At 41.7% G+C, this 12,399-nt stretch overlaps 1 long non-coding RNA gene across 1 annotated transcript; it reads left to right on the top strand.

Moving 5' to 3' along the window:
* The first annotated feature begins 5,292 nt into the window (after positions 1-5,292).
* On the top strand, positions 5,293-10,891 carry LOC135904957 (uncharacterized). The gene is made up of 3 exons (XR_010565266.1): positions 5,293-5,403; positions 7,032-7,193; positions 10,815-10,891. It is a non-coding gene; the product is annotated as an uncharacterized lncRNA (long non-coding RNA).
* Positions 10,892-12,399: the final 1,508 nt, after the last annotated feature.

The raw sequence follows: 12,399 nt of genomic DNA, 5'->3' as shown, positions 1-12,399 counted from the left end.
GATCATATTCGCAAATATATGCGTGTTCTCGCAATGTTCTCAAATTAAGCGCTTCGTAGTTAATAACACAGCATATATGTTTAAGTGAATGAAGAGCCGGGGACATACGTGCATACGTAAACAAGCCTGCGGCACTCAGGTGCTGGTGCACTGGGAATGACATTGGTGCTCTATACGCCAAAAATTGTGCGCACTCTAAATCAGTACAGAAACGCAGGGAGTGGTATAATGACCCTAACTGCGTTTACATTTTGGAATGGTCATTTTACATTTTACATTTTACATTTTGCGTTTACAAATGGTCTCGAAGGGGACTGGCGGCCAATAGAGCCAAGTACAACGGTCGGAGGAAATTTTCGAATGCGGCAAGCAATTAACCCAAGTGTCAAAGGGCACTGCTGAACTGCAATGTAGTTGGTTGAACTCATTCCCATGATATTTACAAAATATCTCGTCTCTGACAATAGCTGCCCATTCATTGAGACAAATTGATTACGCATAATCTTCACTGTTCATGTGTTAATTCTTGCGATAAGATGTAAGCGCAAACATTTGGCGCTTCATCTTGAAACAAGACCGGTAAGCGCGCTCGTTCTTGTACGGTAGAATAAAGAACGCGAATATGCACCGACATGTGTGTAAACTACTGGAAGGTGACTGAAGATGAAGGACCTATTACCGTGCTAGTACTGTGTATACTGTCAAAAAGAAGAAAAAAATAATACGGAAAGAAAGAATGCCCAGTGCCGACATGTAACGATTCAAGCTTTATTTCTTTTTGACCTAGGATGCAACACCATTAGTTCCATGTGCTTTATGCATGGGTAATGTTATGACACAACTCATTATTTACCCGTTCATTACATGCACCAAACAGCCCAAATTATCCCTGTACTAGAGCTTATGGACGCATCGCAGTGCACTGCTTTGCATTTCATTGTAGCACAGGGGTTTGCTATCGCCAGTAGCGAATGCTTTGGTTGACCCCTCTACCTTTCTGCTTTTTGAATTCTCTCTCCCTTTGTATAAAACGCACTAACTTGTCGGAGAGAAAGCGTTCTCCTCTTTTAGAATTCAATTAATTGTCAAGCAATTATATTGCAGTTCCAGTAACTAGAGCACAAATGCGAAAACGAAACCGATTCTGTTCGGTTCTCCGCGCTCAGAGTGCGGCACCAGGGGGCAGCGCGCGCTGCGCGTCGGTTAGGAGTGGCGGACGGAGAGCTGCACATGTGTAATCAGCCGGCATTTTCCGAGTTGTGTTGTAAATGTTGTTAATTCGCCGTACATATCTCTTGATTTGTGCTCAAGAGTGGAGCAAGACCCCAAGGAAGAGAGATTGACGCATCGGGAGCGAAGAACAGAAACGATGGATGGTTACGCTGCTTGGGTCTCGGAACGTTCGAATTGGCAAAGTTCCGAATTTGTCGCTGTGTTGTGTACGCTTGTGCGCTCGTCATTTGCCGTCATCGCGCGGAGATATTTGCGCTGGATGTCTTTCACTTCGTGTACAAAACTCTGCACGCTGCGGCATCGAAGAAGTTGTCCTGTGTTTGGGTGCACGTATGCGCTTGGACACGGATAGCCTGCTTGCTCTCAACGGGTGTTCAACAGTCTACGCGCGCTCGTAACTTGCTCATGAGGTAAGCCCATTTTAATCTTATTTGGTTTGCATAACGTAAGTGTTAAAATGATGTGTGGTAAGCCGGTGTCGCGAACAGAAATATTGTTTCAAAAGACCACTATGCAACGTCTTAGGGCAAAAATGACGCATGAATGGGGAAAGGGATCACCCTATCTTTTCAGATCGATTCCAGTCGTAGCGCGATTGGCTCGATCGCAATTTCCGTGAGGTACTTCTAACCTTTTGTTCACTCGCGTTAAAAGCGTAGAATAAAACTGCGTTCAGTTGAGCTCTTGTATTGACGCTTGTATTGGCTTGAGAGCATACTGTATCCGATACACGAACTTCTGTTAAAATACGGAAATAAACGTTCGAGGCAATAGCAGTCGCTCACTACCTGTGATCGTTACTTTCTTGCTTGGGTGCACGTTTTAATTGTGACCAGAAAAAAAAGTTCTTTGCTCTGGCTGCCCTGCTGTGTTTCCTTGGTGCAACTTTTTGCGGTGCAGCAAGACGTGTTGCTTCGAATGATGTCTGGGCAGTCAAGGCATTCGTGTCAGCCAGCAGTAAACGGGGTATCAGTGCGAAAAAATTTGGACATACAAGAGAAGCGAATGGTATCATCATAGACTCTTTTATTTGACGAATAATTCAGTTGTATTACTAAAGCGGAGAGTGGATATGCATGAAAGCCAGATTGTATTGAAACTCAGCAAAAACGAGGTAACTTATCATTACTAATCAATCCTTTTCTTTTACTGAAAGGCAAGTTGCTGTTGTGCTGGAGCTGAGAAGAGGTCTGCCGCCTGCAATGGGTCCATCTCTCTCAAGTTATTGCAGTATTGTAGCTCACAAGGTGAGTGGATTTTTTTTTTCTCTTAGCTGTTTGCCACCTGAATCACGACCATTTACTTAGCTGTGTAGGTGATCACTGTTAGTGACATTGGAGTGCTGGTGGACCAGCACTCCTTTATGACTGCAATGCATATGACAGAGTGTAGCTGTGGCAGTATGCAAATGTGTTAATCTATAAGCCAAATTAGGTTCTTTGAGGTAATATGTTAATATATTGATCACATTGGATTGTGGTCTAGCAGGCAAAAAATGCTAAACAAGAAGAAATTTTAATTTGCACTTGGTAAGATGTGCAAGCAATTCAGGCTGTTATGCATGAAATGGGACATTTGTAGATGTCTTCTACAGTGCCGCAGACCTGAATTGCTTCAGAGTTGAGTGATACCACTATAATTTCTCTGTAGAGCATGCAGCACAGTTTAGCATTGGAGGAGGCTGGCATCAACAGGCGTCTACTTACTGTGAAGTTCAAGTGAGGTGTTACTGTTAGAGTGACTATATATAATTTATGGTTTAATTCTAATCTTGTGTCAGACAGACAGTTTAACCACTTGGTTAAACAATAGAGATGTAATATCTATGTATACAAGTATTACCCATTCATTTAAGCCATTTAGACAATGGCAGAAATGCGTGGGTAATACTTGGTACATAGACAATACATCACTATTGTTTAACCAAGTGGTGCCCCTGCATGCTAAATTTTACAGGGCTATTATTAAGTAATGTCAGCTTTTGTTGTAACATTAAGGCACCTTTTATATTATTACAGATTACCACCATTGTGCACCATCATAGTGTGATATTTACACTAAATGTATTTGACTTTGCTATAAAACCCTGCACAGCGGTGCATCATGAAATTTTTTTTAGTTTCTGGCCTCAGAGTGCACTTCACGTTATATTCTTGTTTGCAAAAAGACTATAATGCAGGTTTCTCTCCTTATGTTTTGTGGCACTTCAAACTGCGGCGAGCTAAACCACTGGGCAGCAATACTGGAATCGCTACTGCGTGTGGAGCTGTCTTCAAACACACACAAGGAATACATCATTGCTTTTTTAGCACAAAACAACGGACACAAGAAAGACGACAGAACAGGGCGCTGCTCTCAACTGACATCACTTTGTTGCGTCCCTCCTTTGTAGACGGCGGAGTCTGGAATTGCATGCGCTGTGGACACCACGTGCAGGAACCACCAACATCTGATCAAAAAAGCACACTCACGCGACAGAATAAAAAAAACACATATTGAGCACTGTACAGGGTTGGGGAGGGCGCACTGGTGCACTGTGGCCCCAATGACTGTATGAAGGGGGCTTCCGATGACTCTCTGGCGGTGGTATCACGGCTCTTTTTCAAAATCGTAGTATCACGAAACATTGCGAACCTAAGCGATCCATACCAACAGGCACAGGTTCCCATTTGGCTCAATATTGTAAAATATGGAAGTGCAAAGCCATGTTTTGTGATACTACGATTTTGAAAACGTGCTGTGATACAGCCGCCCGAGAGTTATCGGAAGCTTTCTTCATACGGTCATTGGGGTCACAGTGCATTGGTGTGCCTTCTTTGAGCTTGTGCAGTGCTCAATATGGTTTTTTGGGTCCCGTCGCATGAGTGCGCTCTTGTGATTGGTTGGTGGTCTCTGCACGTGGTGCTCGCTGCGCATGTTCTTCTGGATTCTGCTGTTTATAAGGGAGCGACGCGATGGGGTGATGTCAGTTGAGTGTAGCACCTTGTGCCGGTCGTCTTTCTTGTGTCCATTGTTTTGCGCTTAACAAAGTATTTATGGATTCACACCAACTAGCCCGCCAACACATTGTGTTGCGGGCACTTCTGAAGTACTGTCTGTCCAATAACCTTGGTGGCATGGAAGCGCCGTCCACTTCTATGCGTTGCTCTCTGTTTCATTGTGGCATCACATCACATTATAATCATAATGTGTGTGTACTTTTTCCAAGAGACCCATATTCCTATCCTTTTGTTATATTTGCTGTCGCATTATTTATGTGCAAATGACCAGTGCTTCAAGCTCCATTTTATCGCAAAGTAAACCACTGGTACCTAAACAGTTCTGTATATCAGAAAACCAAAGCTGAACTGCCGCACAGTACCAAGCGGTAGCCTTAGTGCAGTGTCAAGTAGTCAGATTTTATTGGTCATGCAGAGGTGCATAGGATAGCTCTTTATTACTTGCTGAATAATTCGGCTGTGTGAAAACTGAGTATTAATGTAGCTTCAACCACATGCTATGGGCCATTGCTCCTGCCCTCATCAAATGTGGAAGATTATCACGGCCTTTCCTATTCTCTTTTTCCTTATTACAGTGGGATTACTGCATGCGTAAGTAGGAAACGGATCACATAGGCAATCAAAAGCCAAGAATGTGTAAACTTGGAACATTGTACAGTTTGATGACCCAGAATAAGCAGAAATACACCATAAATGATTGACAATTAACTTTTACTTGACACAGGGCTAGAGCATACAGTAAGCATACTGTATGCTCATACGGTGTCACATCAATTTAAATTTTAGGGTAGCTTTACAGTGTACGCTTCTATTGTTGCATTCTGTCAGAGGAATGGTAATGTTTCGCATGTATAGCAACTAGACTGTCTATATACAGTAGTAAAAATGTGTTAACTGTATTTTTTAATCATTTGATAGAATGTGTAGAACAATAAAGCCATACAATCAACGCACAGTGATGTGACTTTCTCTGCACATGTTGCAGGTTCAAAAAAAGTGTGGTGGAAGCTGTTGCCAAGGTTGCGGCCAGAAAAGACAGCCAGTATAAAAGGGTCCACGCCACTGATCTCTACTACAGGGGATGAACCGCACATCGAGCGCCCTCAACTAAAGCCGGCCTTGTCCCGGAAGTTGGTGCTTCACAACTTTGCGGCACCACTTTGTTGCACGGGTGTGTGGCATTTCTTCCCCTAACATGCCTGCCTGATGTGCCATAAACTACCCAAGCAGTGTTTCGAGGTGTCCAGAATTTTTCCATTGTAGTGTCTACAGTGTCGCTAACATAAGTGGCGTGCAATGGAAACACTGGTAAATCAGAAAAAACTTGATGTAAGAGAACACTATCGTATACGGGTTCAGATTGTCATAAAGGCGCTTGCCAGACATGTAGAGACCTCCTAAAATGTGAAAAACCACGAAGAAAAGTTTTTCGGCAGCAATATTATCTGATCACACGCACTAGTTAGTTCACCATATGCCCTGCTTCCAGGACAAGCGACTGCATGACATAGCATTTCCACTGGCTGCACCTGCATCCGGTGCGGTGTGCTGCATCCAGCGAAACATGTTAGAAATCAGTGGTGCACAGTGTTTTCTGTCCCCTTTCTCGACGCCTACTGAACACATGTAAAACTGTTTCCAAAGCAGAAAAAGAGAGGGAAAGGGCTCTGAACACATTGCATTTTAAAGTGGCTGGTACTGGGTAACGCAAGTACTGTGGCATAATAGATTTGCACCAAGCAACCTGGGCGCCCAAAAAGGCTGCTGTTTACTTGCAAATGGTCAACGTATTGCGAGCATGTTGAAGTTCCTTTTTTATTTTCATCGCTTATTTAGCTAGTGGAGACAGCTTTCACAACTGAAGAGAAATTACGGCCGAGAGCCAGCTTTTGAGAATACAGATTGAGCTTGACAGATTAAACGCCAGAACAAGTCGTTGAGGATTTCAGATCAAGAATCTTCAAAGGCCAGTTCATTTAGTGGTGTTAATATTCTGCTCGAAGTTGTTGATTGTTACGTTCATATGGTGCCCAAGCATTGCGGTAACAACTTCACTTGGAGTACATAGCAAGGGTGTATTCAATGTAAGCTGCTGGCTTTTTTTCTGTGTTTTCAAAAACTGGTTTCTTGTTCAATTTAAATTTTCAAATTTTGTATTGTTTATTAGGTGTTGTGTCCTGTTTCCTTTTCCTGCAGCTTCTTAGTTAAACATCTGAATAGTGTACACAACTTGACCTTTTGCTTGATTGTCTAGATTGCATGCCCTCGATGCAAAACAATTTCACTTCAAAACTGCTTGTACCATACTGAAAGAATAACTTGAAGCAGCCATGGCCACCAATAACACGCAAGAGATGATTATGAAAATTTTAATATTGTTTTTTGATCTACAGGGTGGCTTAACTATCATGCGCCAAGATTTAGAAATATGTAAATGCGATGTAACTAGACAAAATGAAGGTAATGTCTGCCATCGCTTGAAGATACTCTGATTATTTTGTGCATTCTGCCTAATTACATAATTCTTAATTAGTTATTAAATATCTCAAATAATTAAATGAAATGTGTCAATCAAAAGTTGTAGAGCAATATGAAAGCCTCCTGATACACTTTTTTGTTACTGTTACTCATTGTGTGCTACATAAAAGTGTTTTTCCAAGGAATAAGCCTGCGAATACACATAAAGTGTCTTGAGTGGCCAGTCATGTGTCAGTTTTGTGGTGCAAAGCCATGAATACAACTTAAATGGGTTCTTTTGAGAAAAAGCCTTAGCTCAGCAAATTATCTTTCTTTGTGCAGCCTGTGGAGACAAGGTTTCTTAGACATGGCCATGGCCCTCAAGGAAGATGCCGAGGCCACAGGCAGTTCCTCCAGTGACCGTGAAAAGGTCCCCTGGGGCACAAGTCTGGTTTGGCACCCCCACCTTTCTCCTGCAGCTTTTCTGTCTACTTAGCTAACCAGGTGGGTCAATGATGGCAAAGGGAAAAAAGAACCAACAGCATCAAACACAGAACTTCCTCAAGCTCAATGCATTTTTGGTGTGAAGTTTTTCCCTTATCATTTATCAAAAATCGGGTAATGGTCTTCATACGGACACCTCTTTCCCACAGAGAATTAGCAGTAAAAAAAGCAGCTTATGAAGGCTTGAATATTAGCTAGGATGATGTGGCATAGATAGGATAATGATTATGAATGTTTCTAATGAAGGTAGTGGTAGTAGAGTGAATAATCAGTTTATATATACATTAAAAGACATTTCGTTCCAATGCCAGAATTTTAAATCATCCCAAATAATTCTTGTGTTTGATAGTCTATGCACATTGAGTGACAGTGCTTCTTGATGCTTGCTTCTTGCTGACATCATTCTTATGCTGCATAATTCACCTGTTATAAGTTCCCTATTTATCCCGTTCAAGCAACTTTACATTCATCATAAGAAACCTCGTAGATGAGTTCCAGAAACTTGCTGATGAGATTAGGGGGCGGCGTGTACTCCAGGCTTAGATATGCATTCAAGAGCCTCATATCTTGCAAATGTTAGAAATACTCCTGCTAAGCAAGTTCTTGGTGTCATACAAGGTTATTTGAAAATACGAATTTGCCTAAATTTAGAAAACAGTCAATCTAAAACATGTCAAGCGATATCGCTGATGATACACACACATTCCAACTGAACTAAATACAAACAAATATAGCACCAAATGCAGAATCATTGGCATGATGCCATTCTTTCAGTGGAATAAAATCTGTCCTGCATTGTAAATCTGGAATCCTTTATAATCCAGACTACTAAATACTTATGAGGGTTGTGACGTAAAATATGCATGTATTTATTCCTCGTTTTTTTACTTTAAGACCCGATAATGCTTAAACAGCAGTGAAAGAACTGAGATCACAGTACCTAATACTTTATATTGCTCCAGAAATTCGTTTCTCTGCCGATCGCAGCATTCGACACTAACAAGAAGGCACATAACACTTAGGTTGGTGCTATTCACTTTGATTGTTTGGGAAAGAAACCCATAATGTACATGTTATGGCCCTACGTGTCATTACGTTTGAACAACAAAAAGTTAGGGGGTTTGCGTTTTGCAAAACTGCATGGTGGTTTTTACTGTGTGCAATTAAAATTAGGAACCTTCCCAGCTCATACTAAATGCATTCTCCAAAGCTTTAGGTTATACAGGTGCACTACTTTACACAGAACACACTCTTTTCCCTCGTCACGGCCCACACTCTTAGGCAGAGTTACACCCTTTGAAGTGCCCCTTCTTCCGCACAACGATAATTGTCATCTGCCTTTATGCATTTCCTTTCTTTAACGCTGCGAGCCCTGTGCTTTCCAGTAACGAACGGCATGCGCGTTATCAGCATGATAGCATTCCCGACAGCAAAGTAGCGGCCGTGGCGTTTTCAAGAAAGGAAACGCATCAAGGCAGATAACGATTATTGTTGTGTGGCAGAAGGGCCACTCCAAAGGGTGTAACTTTGCCTAAGAGTGCAGGTGGTGATTCAGATTCTTCAAAGGTGTTTCATTGTATGGGATGGCACATCGTGCTTCACTTATTTGCAGAATATTGCATTCCAATTGTGTCATATGAGATAAATCCATTAGAGAGCTTTAGCTTGCCCTAAATTTATTACAGCTGTGTACTGGTAAACTGGCCGCAGCTTGCAGTGCTTGTGGAAAAACAATTGTAACTGCCATATTATATGTAACTGCTAGTGCACAGGCATCGGCAGCAGCAATGGTTAGGGTACACTTGTTTCTTCTATTCTAGGGTATGCATCCTCCGCCAGAAAGTAGTTTTTTTCGTCTTCCTCTTCTACCATATTGGAATGTGAAATGGGGTGCAATTTGTAGGGTATACTCTTGCACAAACTTCATGAGCATTTATTCTTGTCTGTGCCACAGATCATTGTTGCTACCACTGTAAAAGCAGGGTGCCTGTTTACAGCACCCGTAGGGAACAATCTGTGAATCTTTAACGAACAGTAAGGATAATGAATAATCGAATAATTTTTAGTAATTTTCAACAAATTTAGCACTCTTTGCTTTCCCCTACGGTGTTTTTCAACCTCTAATGTTGGCACAAGGTTTGACTGCAGGGTGTCATTTTGTGTGAAAGAGTGCACTTGTGCGCATAACACCTCATCGTAAAGATTCTGCTGCACAGAATGTCATTAGCTTTTGTATGCATTGGTCACTATCTCACAAACCGGTTGCTTCTTTGTTAGTTGGAATGTAGCATTTATGTAAAGCACATTTGATGTTCTAACAAAAAGCATTGTGCCCTCTTATCCCTTAATTCTCCTCACTTGATGCCTAGTCTTGTAATAGCATGGTTGACACCATGAGAGTCAGTGTGGTGAATAATTGTGTCTGGTGGGGTAGGGGGTGTGCGTTAACTTAAGCAACTTTTCCAGACGACTTGAATCAATATTGTGGAATGCTGGTTTTTTTTTTCAATCACTGTTACCAAGTTTCACTTTGGTTGTGGCAACAAGTATAATGTAGTTCGCTAGCATTCCTGCCAACACATATAATGTGCAGGCATCTGTGTTGAAAAAAAGACCAGCTAATGGTTTGTCAAGAGCTAAGGTCCATTTAGACCATTAAATTTTGAACTTACACCGGTGGAAATAACTGGTGAATGAAAGCACACCCAGAACTGGCCATAATATTTTCTTCTTTATAGCACTGCTGAAACTTTGAACTGCATTTGAACTAACTTGTTTAAAAAATGACCTGTTTCCTTGTTCAAGTAAGACAAAGGTTCCACCGGAAGACAGAAACTTGAAGCTGTCAACAGCAGCATGAATATAAACAGCGCTCGACGTTTTGCAATCTTGCACCTGGTTATATTATCCATCCCATTTTTTTTTCCACAGGCTGTTCTTTACTGTTTTATGGTCATACCCAGTTTAATTTTAATGTCCCTATTTTTTAATATTTGGTTAATATATCTTTTCTTCATCGGCTTTCAACCAAATATATATTGATCTGGTTAAGATCACTTGCAGTGATCTTAACCAGATGCATCTTGATACAAAATTTATTTTCCTTAATTCTTCGTTTTCCTTTTTCCAAAAGTGCAAACTGTTTATCTTGATACCTATTTTGTCTTCTGGGAAGATTAGGTCTACTGGATTAATGACTGCTTACATGGGTACATCGTTTTCTGTTTTGGTCACCCCTACTCTTGGCAAGTACTGACAGCATCGCTCATACCCGCTCCATCACAGTCACCACTGCTAAGCACACCCTTCCTTCCTTTATTTTAACACTTTGGCTTCTCTTGACCTATTATATGCACCAGTTACTTCTCCCCCAATGAGGCTAGGGGCCAGTGAGATATGCAAAATCCAAAACAACACAGCCAAGGAAAACATTTGCTACCCTAATGACAAGCACCTATGTCGAAATGTTGGCTACAGCAACATCCCTTGTTCCAACAATGTTGATCTACTTACATGTTTTTCTAACACCGAAGTTACTGCTTTGTCGTGTTCTGTGATTATACTTTTTTGCCGCTTTCTTTAGGATGGATATTCACGAATACTATTTGTTTCTCCTAACAGCAGCAAGTTTATCCTTGCAAGCGTTTGGAGTCAAGAACAACTTTCGCCAGGAAGAAGTGCGAGACGAGTGATTGAAGAAAATAAAGTTGCTTCTGTGATCTAAGAACTTGAGGACTGAAATGTTGCACCTTTTTGTATATATGCTATGCAGTGCATTCATATCACAAAGTGCAAAGTGTTTTATCTCTGCAGCCATGTCAGTGTGTTGGCAAGACAATTTTCTCAATGGTGATCTGCTGCTTTGACTATGAGCTGCCTTCATGACATTTGCATTAAAGGAGATGTACTATCGTGGACAAAAGTACCCTGGAAGTGCGAGTGATGACCAAATTGCATTTCTGCTCAAGACCGCTGAAAACAGTGGGTCACGAATGCACAGTCTGAACGCAGATGGTGGCACGGCTGATCCCAGCAAATAGCACTCCAATAAAATTCGGTCGACTCTCGCACGTCCTGGGCAATTTTGTCCCCGATGGCACATTCTTCGAATAATGGATATGCTCTGCAAGATGAAATACGGGAAGCACCTGTACTTTAACGGATATAGTACAGATTTAGCATACGGAGTCTTTCGTTTTCTGAATACGGCAAGCACCTGTATTTTAACGGTTATAGTAGATTCAGCATACAGTGTGTTCCGTTTTCTGAATACGAGAAGCACGGTACTTTAACGGTCATAGTACAGATTCCGAATACAGAGTCCTCCGTTTTCTAGATACAGAAGCACTCGTATCTTGTATTACGGTCTCTCTTTTACAGTTGTCCATTCTACGGAAATGACCGTTCTTAATTTACGTTCCGTTTCTGAATACGAGAAGCACCGTACTTTAACGGTCATAGTACAGATTCAGAATACAGAGTCTTCCGTTTTCTAGATACAGAAGCACTCGTATCTTGTATTACGGTCTCTCTTTTACAGTTGTCCGTTCTACGGAAATGACCGTTCTTAATTTACGGAAGAGTGTTCGGTCACAAATTACCAGCAAATTTTCTGTAAAGTAAGGAAAATTTTTTTTTACAGTGTGAAACAAACAATATGCGCCGTCCTGACAGACAGCTCCAAGTGCCAGCAGCTCCTGTCATCGCGAGCACAGTTAGGATCATTCGGGAAGAGAAGTCTGTAATGGAATCGAGAGCAGCGGAACATTTCGGCTCCAATCATTCGGCACGGTCGGCAATTGTCGCCGCCCTTTCGCAACCTTATCCGCAACACTTGCCAGGGGAAGAAAAAAAAGAAAATGGGGCTTCCGTCTCTCCACAGGTCGTTAAGCCAAATGGCGACCATCAATTTGGGCCTTATTTCAGCTCCACTGCTCTGGAGCGAATCAGCGTCCTTTGCGCTGACAGACTCGATGTGTCAGGCAGCCTACATTAACTCCATAGTGACGAAACATGTGAAGTTGAGTTCGAGCTTTCCCTTAAAAGCCTTCAATTTATTTCTGCTCCTGAATGAAGGTATTTGACAAGATTACGATAGAAGTCGCTGAAGCTAGTCACAAGTAATACATGAGTGGGGAATTGTATTTCGCATGGAGGTGGTACATGAGTATTGCGCTTGAATGCACTGTGCATTTCATGCTAGGTT

This window comes from Dermacentor albipictus, chromosome 3 (assembly GCF_038994185.2).
Source record: "Dermacentor albipictus isolate Rhodes 1998 colony chromosome 3, USDA_Dalb.pri_finalv2, whole genome shotgun sequence".
Taxonomy (NCBI): Eukaryota; Metazoa; Arthropoda; class Arachnida; order Ixodida; family Ixodidae; genus Dermacentor; species Dermacentor albipictus.
Note: the sequence above shows the minus strand (reverse complement) of the source record. Positions and strands in the feature narration are given on the sequence as shown.